This window comes from Dermacentor silvarum, chromosome 8 (assembly GCF_013339745.2).
Source record: "Dermacentor silvarum isolate Dsil-2018 chromosome 8, BIME_Dsil_1.4, whole genome shotgun sequence".
In the NCBI taxonomy this organism is placed as follows: Eukaryota; Metazoa; Arthropoda; class Arachnida; order Ixodida; family Ixodidae; genus Dermacentor; species Dermacentor silvarum.
In genome coordinates, this window is record NC_051161.1 from 140735854 (window position 1) to 140747851 (window position 11998).

At 46.2% G+C, this 11998-nt stretch overlaps 2 protein-coding genes across 3 annotated transcripts in view; one reads left to right on the plus strand and one right to left on the minus strand.

The window, feature by feature from the left end:
• LOC119461730 (putative methyltransferase-like protein 7A) overlaps nucleotides 1-11998 on the minus strand; it is a 167860-nt gene that overhangs the window by 123910 nt on the left and 31952 nt on the right. The window lies entirely within an intron of this gene.
• LOC119461731 (thiol S-methyltransferase METTL7B) overlaps nucleotides 4076-11998 on the plus strand; it is a 108457-nt gene continuing 100534 nt past the window's right edge. The window contains exon 1 of one of the 2 annotated variants that reach the window (XM_049672060.1): nucleotides 4076-4363. The gene's annotated coding sequence lies outside the window, so the exon portion shown is untranslated. The remainder of the gene's footprint in view (nucleotides 4364-11998) is intronic. The other variant, XM_049672059.1, reaches the window with a different exon arrangement.

Consider the following 11998-nt stretch of genomic DNA (forward strand, 5'->3'; position numbering starts at 1 on the left):
AATAAAAGCTCTATCGCACAAAAAGTTCCATTTCAACATACCGGATTATCGGACGTTGAGGTTGCAAATACGTTTAATACTAATCGTATTGCCTTTCGTGCGTCCTCGCAAAATGATGCACAGGTCGCTTGCATGGGATATATATTAAATCGATGCTCTTCCCCAGTGCTTTTGTTAGCTACTGATCAGCACGAGATACAGACCATATATTATCGTTAAAAGACAGTTGTGCTTCTGCTGAAGATAACATAAAATGAAGCCACTGAAAGTCGTCAGCGAAGATGTAGGCACGCCTCTTGTACATATAAGTAATTTAATTCTTTCTCTTAGGGTGTGTTTCCAGATAAAATGGACCTAGCCCGAGTGACTGTTTTTCATAAAGTGGACTAGTTAACGGTGTGAATAACTACCGGCCAATCTCCGTACTTTTGCTCTCCGCGAAAATTGCTTAGCATGCTATTACCAAAAGACTTTGAGCTTGCTTTGTCACCACCCTCTATCAGACAAATGGCATACGAAACTTTCATTCGCGCTAAAATGGAATACGCCTCAGCAATATAGAACCTTCACCAGGCGTACTTGATCCACTCACTCGAAGCCATCCAAAATAGGGTACCTCGCTTCATAACCTCTCAGTAGACACCTCGGTTCAGTGTTACTAGCACGAAATCATCTCTCGGCATTGAACCTTTAGTGCTCCGCCGAAAAATTGCAATGCTTTGTCTCCTCCAGAAATTATATTTTAACTTTCATGCTCTAGGCGAAAACTGTTACATGCTCCTTTACGCACATCTCGCCGTATATGTAACTCCCTCAGCATTCAACGTTTGCACGGCTCATCCAACGCATTCAACAAATCTTTCCTTCCCAGCCCCATCGAAGAATGAACACTCTTCTCGAAAGAATTGTTACCGAATCTAATCCCTCTAGATTTAGGCAGCTACTAACTGAACATTTGACCATACAATAGTTACTTGCCTCGCGCTCTTCTCCCAGCAATATAATTTGCTTATAATTTTGCGTCATATTCTATCTCTGTTTCGCTGTATTTCACCACCTTGTTTGCTCACCGCATTTCATCTCGCCCGCACAGCTGAAATTGTACATTTATATACCGTGTAGTTTGCTTGTGATATTTTGCATCTTTGTACTGATAGAATTACTTGACTTTTTATTACATTTATTACTATACTGTATTTGACCTGCTTTCCCACGCTATGTATGACCGCCTTACACTTATGCCGATTTCGGCCACTTTGTGTTTTTTGCACATCGTATTTAATTTCCCTGCACAGCTGAAATTTTTTGTTTCCTATGATGGTGCTTTGTTTGTCATACTTGCCCATTCTCTTATTTATTTTATTATTATTATGCTGTTCTTCACATTCTGTTTTCCCATGCCTATGTATGACTGTTTCACACCCCTGTCTCCTTCCCCCCCCCCCTTATGTAATTTCCCTGACGGGACTTTTACGGGTACAATAATTGATTATGATGTTGACCCCCAGGCAATCACAGGCGTCCCGTCCCTCTGGAGGAAGGAAAGGGTGTGATCGCGTGTTCCCTCGCCTCGCACCCGCTGTTTCCCGCCAGTTCAGGCCTGGCAGTCATATGAGCAGGCCGCGTTGAAGGGACAGCAGCAGCTGCAGGCCCGTGGATGTCTCAAACACTCACAAAACTAACCAAACCCCTCCCCAGGGTTGGACAAGCTTCGCGTGCACGCCCGTTATCGGTAGGAGAGGAGTTTAAATGTGGGAATCGATGTTATGCGAAGCAGAGTGCGGGGAGCCGAGCAATGTAACGGAACGACCATGAGAGCACCAAAACGTAAGCAGCTGTTTCATCACCTACGTGGCACGCATGTTATGACATCCGTGTCATGACGTACCATTTATGTGAGAACCCATTTCAGTGGCTTTTGAGCATTAATGCCTTTTCGCTGAGTCAGTAATTTATCCTGAGTCATGGTCAGGATTATGACTTCTACCATTATGCTTTAGCGTTTCCTTCATTTAGTGCACATGTCCGAAATCATTTCAGTGGTTTCTGAGTGCTAAAAATTTTTTTGCTGAGTAATTGTCATTTTTGCTGAGTCCTGCTCATGACTGTGACTTCCACCATCATCCTTGAGTGTTTCCTTCACTTAGTACCCATGTCTGAACCCATTCCAGCTACATACCAAGTTAGCGAAACGACCATGAGAGCACCAAAACGAAGGCGAATTTTCTTGACCTGCATTACACGCATGTCATAATATTCATGTCCTGGCCTATCATTTATGTTCGTCATACACTGTTGTCATAGTATGCCAACTTTGGTACACACCAAGTTAATGAAACGACCATGAGAGCACCAAGACGTAGGCGGATAAATAGATAGATCGATAGATACTGTCAAAGTGGCAAATGTTCGCCAAGGGATGCTTCGCATTCATTATTTGTTTTTATTGTACACAAATGATATTGTAAATATTGAAGGCTGATAAATACGCGGATGATATTATTGTGTTCTTCTCAGGAAGAGAAATACAAAATCTTTTTGAGCAAGCTAACATCTGGTTAGAGCAACTACGTTTGTGGCTGAATGCAATTAAACTCCAATTAAACGCAAAAACTAAGTATTTAAATTTAAATCGTAAGGAACAATAACTCTTTATCAATTACAACTGCAATTTCAAAAAGTCAACATTGAACAGGGACCAACAGCGAGATTTTTAGGAATTATATGCCGTGGGAATCTGTCTTGGTCTCCGCACGAATAAATCAAGTTCAAAATATCGTCCTCCTCATATTGACGTTGGAATATTTTTTACTTATTGGTGAGGCGTTGATCTTTTCAATGTAGCAGTGTTTCTGAATTTTTAATCTTTCCGACGTTTTGTGGCGATGCCAAAACAGGTTACCACCAGCACCACCATGTACCTGGCCGCTGGGGAAACAGAACAGAAAGCAAGGCCGCATAGTAAACTTCGTGCTGTTATGACACGCGGAAATGCTTGTGCAAGAAGCATTTTACTCGGAAGACCAGTCACACATTTCAAGGCACAAACAACACGATGGCGGTAGCTGCAGACGAAACAGTGCATCAAAAAATAATTCAGAAGTGAAATCAGAAGTCAAGAAAGGCGTGATCGCAGCGCCACTTGTCCGTGCGACCAACACTTCGGCCCATCACGAGAGTATAGCTGTGAAACGTTAGGTAAACGGATCATGTGAGAAAATGTGCATCGATGCTGCAGCGCAAGAACATGTGGTCATGGAGCCTTATGCGGCCATTCACGACGACTGCAAAAAGAGCAAGACGCAGTATAATACAGGGAAGCAACAATGAAGACGCAGAGCTGAGGCTCAAGAACAGGTATGCTAATGTTGAAGCGGAACGCCATCAGCTTTTGATGCCCGCCGTTCGCTCGACAGACACGCGTGGGTGGCAGTGTTATCTACTTTCTTCGACCTAGGGAAGAGACGTTAAGGCCTTCTTCAGGACATCTCGGGTTTTGCCATGCGAATAGCTATGTTTTTTGCCGTATAAATGTGGGTAAGTTAAATGCCTGCCTATGGCACTCGCCGTATATAATTTCTGATGTAGTTCTGGCCCAACGTTAAGCGCAGCTCCTTCCTATTCAAGGTCTCAATGTGCACATCCACAATAGTCCTACGGTGACATCATACACTCGCCGTCTCAGCCGTTGGTTAAAGCACTCGCTATAAAACCGTGCACGTGGTGACTAGGCCACACGTACTAAAACGCTCGAGCACATTTTTTACTACTTAAAGAGACTCAGGCATCCACTTCTCCTAAACCTTGACCGGATGCCAGCAATTAGCGCAGCTTGTGCTGCCAGCGCTGAGCTCGAATGTGTTTGATGTCACGTTGGAAACAAATTGCCAAAACTACGACCCCTCAAGAACGGCACAAGAGCGGCCTAGTTTGCCGGTGCCAAATTGACAGGGGCATTTTATCCAGAATTCTATGTGAGAGAAAATATGATCTCATTCAAGGCACACAACGACCTCTTCGTATTGCCGCGAGCGAAACCGGTAAGCGAGAGAGAAAGCCGAATTCACTATCACTTAGCGGCAAGAACCGGCGTGCATTCTTGGCACGCGGGCGTCTTCGATAATAGGTCGTCGGTAGGATCACGGACGGACAGAGGCTGGAATCAACGCTACGCCATACAAGCCTGCTTCCTCTTGGCGGACCACTCGTGGGCAACAACATTTGGCCGTCAGTCGTCCCTCGCCGCTTCGCAGCCCTCGCGCAGGTGGACAAATACCAGTCGGTTTGCTTTGATTTCAAGCCCAGAAATCGAAGACCAGGTGAGATCATGTGGTGCTCCAGGTAACTCCGCGGGATCGTCTCGGTGAATATTTCTTGATTGCATACTCCAATACTGTCTGACTTTTATGACAAATATTGTTCCTGATCGCATACAGTTATTCAAGTGAAATTAAGCGATGCAATTGTAATCAAAGGGAATCGCAGAAATGATGGGCCCCTGGTCGCTGTCTCGCAACGTTCCCGTTGCATTTCTCACTTCCAATTAACTGACATGCACGGACTGGCCTGATACAATTTATTTACTGCTGCTTCTTTATAATTGTCAGAATTGACATGTCCTTTGGTCGACTGTGCTGTTAAGCACGAAATAATTATGCGATGAGCAGTGTCATGTATTTATTAACTGCATCTTAATTACATCACCTGATATGTTCACCCACCGCATTCTGAGAAACAAATTGCGGCTTACACTGTCAAAAACATTGATCCTTCTAGCTTCAGCGCAACATCTGCGCGAAATTCATGTTACTCTTATTTCTCATTTTCCAAAGTTCTACCTGACTTTAGATTCGCAGACTTGTCGAAAGGTTGTCTATAGTCTTTACTGGATCTCCAACGCAAAGCTTTTTTTCTTTCTGAAGAACTCCGTTTATCATACATTCACGAAGGTGTGATGGGAGTATCAACAAAAGCTGATACGTTAGAATGAACCAGCGCTGAAAACTTGCGACCAACAAAAAAAGTTTGAGACCAACGAGTTAAGGAAAAAGATGAAAAAGACGTGCAACTCACTTCGCGTAGGCATAACCAGCACACTTATTAAAGGAAGGTTGCTCTGATGAAGAAATATATTTTTCTCATTTATGGACAGTTGCAACGATGTTCTGCTTAACTTGTGCTTAGAGAAATGATGAATTTGTAACTCGTGGGGACATGCGGCGTGGCAAAGTACACTTTCACTTTCCAATCCTAATTCCTGTCTGCATATATATATATATATGCGTGTTTGTGTGTGTGTAGCGTACCGGGCTCAGCCTGGTTAACCTCTCTGCCTTTCCCTTATGACTTTCTTCTCTCTCTCTTGTGTGTGTGTGTTCAGTGTGCCGGTGTGCTTGCGCGCATGTGGGTCTGTGAGTGTGCATTTGCGTGTATGTGTTTGCGTGTATGTGGGCTTGTGTGTATGTGTGTTCGCGTATATACGTGTGTGCTTAATCGTTGGCAATGCTACAGAGAACAACGAGTTTGTTTTCAAGCCGATTACCCGCTATGTCTGTATTTGAATATAAAGTGTTTGTGTTTAACAACTAGCTTTTCTATAAAATATTTAGTCACATCAAGCACATTTATCCGGGGCATGCATGCTAGCGATTACTGTCTCCTGAGAGAAATTTTCTCTAGTTCTATTTCATATAGCATATTCGCCTACGTACGTATGTATGTATGTATGTATGTATGTATGTATGTATGTATGTATGTGTGTGTATGTATGTATGTGTGTGTGTGCGTGTGTGTGTGTGTGTGTGTGTGTGTGTGTGTGTGTGTGTGTGTGTGTGTGTGTGTGTGTGTGTGTGTGTGCGCGCGCGTGTGTGTGTGTGTGTGCGTGTGTGTGTGTGTCTCTGGAAATCTTCCGCTGCTGCTATAAATAGGCTCGTAGAGTAATCCTCGGTGAGATAGGAACCTATGACCATGTCTGCTGGATGTTTTTACCCCGGACTAAGAAAGCACTAATGCCGTGTGAATCTAATCAGTCTAAGCTGCTTAAGAGGGGTGCAGCGGTGGGACGCGTTCTGGACGCAGTGCAGAAAAGCTGCTGCCACCCCATGGCGTGTAGCTTGGAACAGCAGATTGAGAGGTTGCTCGCAGCGGGTTTCCCTCTCTCGATCAATAGGGCTGTTGCTGAAGCCGCATTGCGGAAAGTGAAAGGTCTTGCAGGGCAGAAGCGGTGGAAATCAGAGCGAAGAAAGAAACTAGAAGCAATACCCTACATACATAAAATCTCCCACAACGTTAAGAAGGTGGCTGAAAGGCAAGGTGTTAGCGGTGTTTTTTGCGCACCTTGCAAACTGGCTGGCTTGTGCGCGAGAATCGGAAACGACGGGAGAGCGAGAAGGGCCTGTAAAATTAACCACGTGAAACCCTTCATTAAGTGAAAGACTGGTGTTGTTTACCGCATTCCGTTGGTATGTGTAAAAGTGTATATAGGCCCGACAGGTAGGTGTGTCGCTTGTAAGAACATAACACATCCTTAAGCAGGGACCAGGGAAGCATTTTGGCACTTCATTGCCGCGCTTGCCAGAAGTCCAAAAAATATTTGCCAATGTTTGAAAGTGTGACCATTTTAGAGATGGGAAACACTAGATATGAGCGGAAAATCCTAGACGCTTTTCACATTGGAAATCAGAAAGATAATTGTGTCAGCGATACGTCCTTTTGTTTAACAAACAAGGAACGTACCTACCTAGCGGGTAGGTAAAAGGTGATGAAACTGACACTGATGCACGTATATTGGGAGGAGTAGAAGATACACATGCGTCGGATGTTGTGTGCGGCGATGTTCTTTTTCAGCTGATATCAATGCACATGTCTTGAGAGGAGGTGACGATGCGCATGCGTTGGAGGTGTTGTGCAGCAATGTCAATTTCAATAAAGCACAGTTGAAAGTCCAGCGTCCGTCCGTGTCTAACGCCTTTTCCTTGTGTACGCGTCCTTGTAAATTCGCTGGTACCCCCTTTTTCGAGTTTATCACGCACCAACTGGCCCAAGAGCTTGCGCTAAGATTTCTAAGCGTTTACTATATCGGTATTCATAAAAATAATTTCTTTGTTTTTTTCCTGATTACTTGTACCCTAATCTTCATCGCTTAGCCACCTTTGCTTAAAAAATACTAATGAAGGGAAACATTGTCATACACCCGAAACATACAAAGGAAACCCCACGAGTTTCTCAGAACGAAGATCTCAAAGTTGAGGGAAAATTCGTGCTGGTCGGGGATGCGAACCCGGGACCAACACATTTTCGGGGCGGTCGCTCTACTATCTGAGTTATCGAGGAAGCTAGCAGATCGCCGGGCGAGGGCGAATTATCCGACAACTGAAAGCACACGGACACAGAATATGGCAAATCAATTCTCCGGTATTCGGCAAGGTGGAGGGAGTATCATGAAAGTGGAAAATTGTCATCCACCCAAATGTAGCAGGAAATTACAAAGCAATGGCAATTTTTCTCTTTCATGATACCTCCTACACCTTGCAGCATTCCGCAGAACTCATTTGCCTGAAATGATGATGTTCAGTATTACACTTCCACAATGCTCATTTCCCAGTGTAACTCTAACACGACAGAAAATAAAGCATAATACCTGTTATTGAGCTTTATCACTAATGCCAATCATTGCAGCAAATGTGAAAATAGAACATTACGTTTATTATTCTCAATGCGAGCTGTTGGTATTTTAGCACAAGCAAGGGCTATTCTTCACCTGAAATACTGTAGTTCGCATACCAATAAGAGGTCGGTTAGAAAACTGTTGGCAAGGACATGAAAGAAGCCCTCGAATCCGCCTTCTTCATTTTCCTGTGCTGCCCTCTGCCGCACGCCGCCGGAAACGTTTTGGAAGGGTGCCGGGGCTTTCGCCGGTTGATTTGTGAACCTGCGCAACTTGGTCTTTATTTTATGCCTGCGCCCTTGTTGGGTGCGCATTTCGTGGATCGCGAATAATTATTAATGGCTTCTGCGCGGCAGCATGTCGTTCCTAGAAGCCATGTAGCACTCACTAACGATATATATAGGGTGAGCAGGCGTGAGTGCGCTGTTTTGTTTATATGTCGGGCCGATAAAGGCACGCTGAGTTCCCTCTACCGGTGCGGCTGCTTTGGAGTTTGTTGTCGCTAACTCCTGCACTTGCACCTCGCTTTTTTTTTCAATTCTCTTTGCGCATTCTTTAGATATTTTGCATAAATAAGAAGTTTTCGAGGGCGCAGCCTTCCGCGTCGGATTTAGCAAAGCGGTGCACTTGTTTACATTGACATCTACAGCCACAGATCGTTCTTAGCGTCAAAAATTGGGGAAAAGGTGCATTGCTGATATGAAAAAAGATGTCACAACGTCGAATAAAACACACATACCTGCTCATATGAGCCGCGTTATTCCACCGTGAGCCGAGTCAGTATGAGCGCCTGAGCTACTCAACAGCGACTGCGATCCGTTTACAAATATCGGGCTGTTAATTTTTTACTGATTCTCGCTTTTCTTTAACTTCATCATACTTAGTTTTCGCACGTCATAAAGCATTATTAGAGAAAATTGTGCTGACATAAGTGCTCATATAAAGGCCGCATTTTTCTCCCGCAAAAACGCGGATGCCATCGCTGACACTGTTGGCTGAGCGAGGCGGCGGTTTATGCAGCTGTACCGAATGTACCGTCTCTTGTCTCGCGTTTGACGCAGAGATAAACAGTACATCTGAGGAACTAAGAAATGTGTCAGCACACCAACACGTATAAACCCACCCATCTACGTTGCGAATACAAGCGGCAGCCTACGGGAACGGTGACGTTCCCGTAGCCGTGCTGTGCACAGCGCTGTGTCGCCGCTTGCAGCTTATTCTGTACGCGCCGTGCGAAGCGAAGAGCAGTTTATTTCAAATCGCTAAGGCCAGAACTGAACTATATAAGCAGTTTCCTTCGTCCTAACTTGCTTACGTTTCAGTATAGTTCCGCCGGTAGCGGGTGCACGTACTTGACGGCTCCAGGCCTAACCTACGCTGCAACAGAATCAACATTGGCTCGAAGTTCATGTGCACGGCTTGAGAGGGTCGAAGCTTGTGCATTTCAACCTTTCAACTTCGTAGGCATGTTGGACTCGCTTTGAGCGCGATTGTTTATGTATACCAACGAAGGCGTTGCGGCTATCGCGTTATCGGTTCGATGGCCTATCGCGCGGGGTTCGGTCGAACGATGGTAGGCACAGTGATCTTATCGGTGCCGTCGACAAGAAAGTCCGTCGCAGTACCAAAGTCAGTCGTATGCTACGCACGCTTTCAGTACCGCAGCGACGTCAAGCTATCAGTGGAGTTTCAACGCGGTACATGGCATGAGTTGGCAGTAGCGCACGTGCGAGCGCATTTTTTTTTTGGGGGGGGGGGATGGGGTAGAGAGAGAGAGAGAGAGAGAGAAACAACTTTATTTATTTCATATTAAAGGGAAAGAGGCTGCGAGAAGAAGGCGAGATAGGTTGTCCTATTCGCGGTAGGCCGCCTCTACCACCTCAGCCCACCTCAGGATAGCTTCCTGAAGTTCGGGGTTATCGCTGCGCATGGCAGCCTCCCACAGCTCCCGACTACTTAAAGCTCCACAAAGGGGAGGGGGTGGGGAGTGGTTCTTGCATTGCCACATAATGTGGTTTAGGTCCGCTCTGCTAGCGGGACAAAACTTGCAGGCTGAGGTAGGGTATATTCCAAGATAAATTTTGCGACGTAAGGCAGGGGATAGGGGGACGTTTCCCCGAGATGGCGCCGCACGGCCGCGCGCGCGACCCTTCCAAAACGTTTCGCGACTAATCCGCCTGGGCAGGGCGCATGCGCCGTCGGGCCGTGAAAAAGGCGGATTCAAGCAAAGTGTCGCGAGCGGCCAGTCGCGCGGCAATTTTGCGTGTATTCGCGAGCTTTGACGCTCGCAAAAACACTCTTTTGTAGCACGTATTGAGCTGTTTCGGGAGTTTTTCACGCTGCTCTACAATTTTCTTCATTGACACTTTTCATCTAATTATATTATTTGAGAACTCTAATTAAATAATTAGGACTAATTATGTAATTAGGCGGACGGCAAAAATAATCTGAGTATCTCTAAGCGACGGCAAGCGTTACCTTGGTTCTGTCCAGATACGTGGCATTTGCTATTTTTAAATCTTGGTGCATGAGAGTTGGGACGCCCTGTATATCTATTACTCACAGAAAAGGAGACACGGACACACATCTGGAAATGATATCAACAAGTGCTTCACTTTGTCCACCTCTAAAATGTTCAGGTTAAACTTAAACCGCTCTCCAAATTGTCATGAGTGACAGGCGAAGCACGCGCGTGTGTTGCGAAGACGACAACGACGCCGGTCGGCAAAAAAGGAGCAAAAGGAGGAGTGGCGCGTGACCAAAGAGAAAAAAAAAATGCGGTCTGCGACCGCGACGAGAAAGTAAGGAAGCGAAAGGGAATGGGCTGACGTGGCAGATCAATGGGTGACGTAGCCTGCGGCTAGTGCGGGCGTGTCGGGAGCTGAGCTCTGGAGGACGGCAGCGGGTGGCTCACAATGCCTGGCCCGGAGAGGGAACCCGCCGCCACCACACCGGCCCGCCGTCGTTCTTCGGGTTGCTACGGTGCATGCATCGCAGTACCCGGGCAGGTTGCAGTTCCAGCCCCGTCCTGTGCCCCGGACGCCAGCCGAAGCTTCAACACTGCTGTCCACTCACCGAGCCCCAGTCCTGTAGAGAGGGCGGCTGCCCGTGCACCAACTGCAGCCGTGCTACGGCGGCTCCCTATTCCTCAGGCCCCGTCCCATGCAACGGCAGCCCCCTGACGACCCCACCCTCTTGTGCGACGGCGATTGCTCCGAATCCGTGACAAACGAGCTACGACGTCAGCGGCTAGAACTCAATTTAGAGAGGAACTGTTATCCTGTATACATATTTAGGTGTTCATAACGCGAGGCAGTGTTTGTTAAGAGCTGTTTTGTTTGATGGTTTTTTTTTCAGCTACAAATGTTCGTTTTAATATGAGCAATATTTCCCTGGCTTTCCCTAGTCTGCCGAAATTCGTGACACAAATGTTTCTCGATAGCCTACAGTTTGAAATTGTGTTAATTTCTTGGGCATCAGCGAAGTGTCAGCTTCTAAATTTGAAAAGCTTACTAAATTAAGTTGATTGTCAGGCGCTTGATCAAATTAAATGTCTGATTGTTTCCCGTCTTTCTACAAAAATTCGCGATGTCGAAAAAAAATAAGCTAGCAACTAAAGCCCTTCGTTACCTTATTTGAAGCTTAGAACTTCTGATTGCCTGTAATTGCCAAATACGGCATCCGTTAAACACTCATCTAGAGTTATCGTGGGGCTCTGTGTGTTGTGGTTAACGGGGCTATTTTCTTCTCTCCTGTTTCAGGGGCGCCGAAGTTGTCGTCACTGCATAAGACCCTCACCTATCGGCTTAAAACGTGCTCACCAAGTTTTTGGGTCATTCGAACGTATAGCGATGCTGCACTGAACTAATGTGCGTCCTTAGTAAAGTTCCTCCGCCATATCCAGCTCAAGAAACTAAGAATCATGAGCGAAGCGAGTGTGCGCAATTGTCCAGCAACGGCAATCCCTCTGCCAGACTTTTCAACTACGTATGCCATAATAATAAATGGCTGTACGCATTTCTGGCCACATTTTCATCATCGTGGGAAGCCTCGTTGGTCTTTGCCTTCTGCCTGCGCTGCTGGTCACAACCACTTGCATCAGCCTTCTTCGCCTCCTTCTACAGAATGTGCCAGTGGATCTGGGGAAAGAGCTTTGCCGAAGTGCGACGCAACCTACTGGTGCGACTTGACGACTTACGTGGTCACAACAGCGAGTCGCTCAAGGCTAGGAGCCGTGCGTGGCTGGAAGTAGGCCCCGCCTTCGGACCCACCTGGAGTTTATGCGTCGCCCCGTCGAGTACTGGAAGGTGGAGCCAAACACATCAGTTCGAC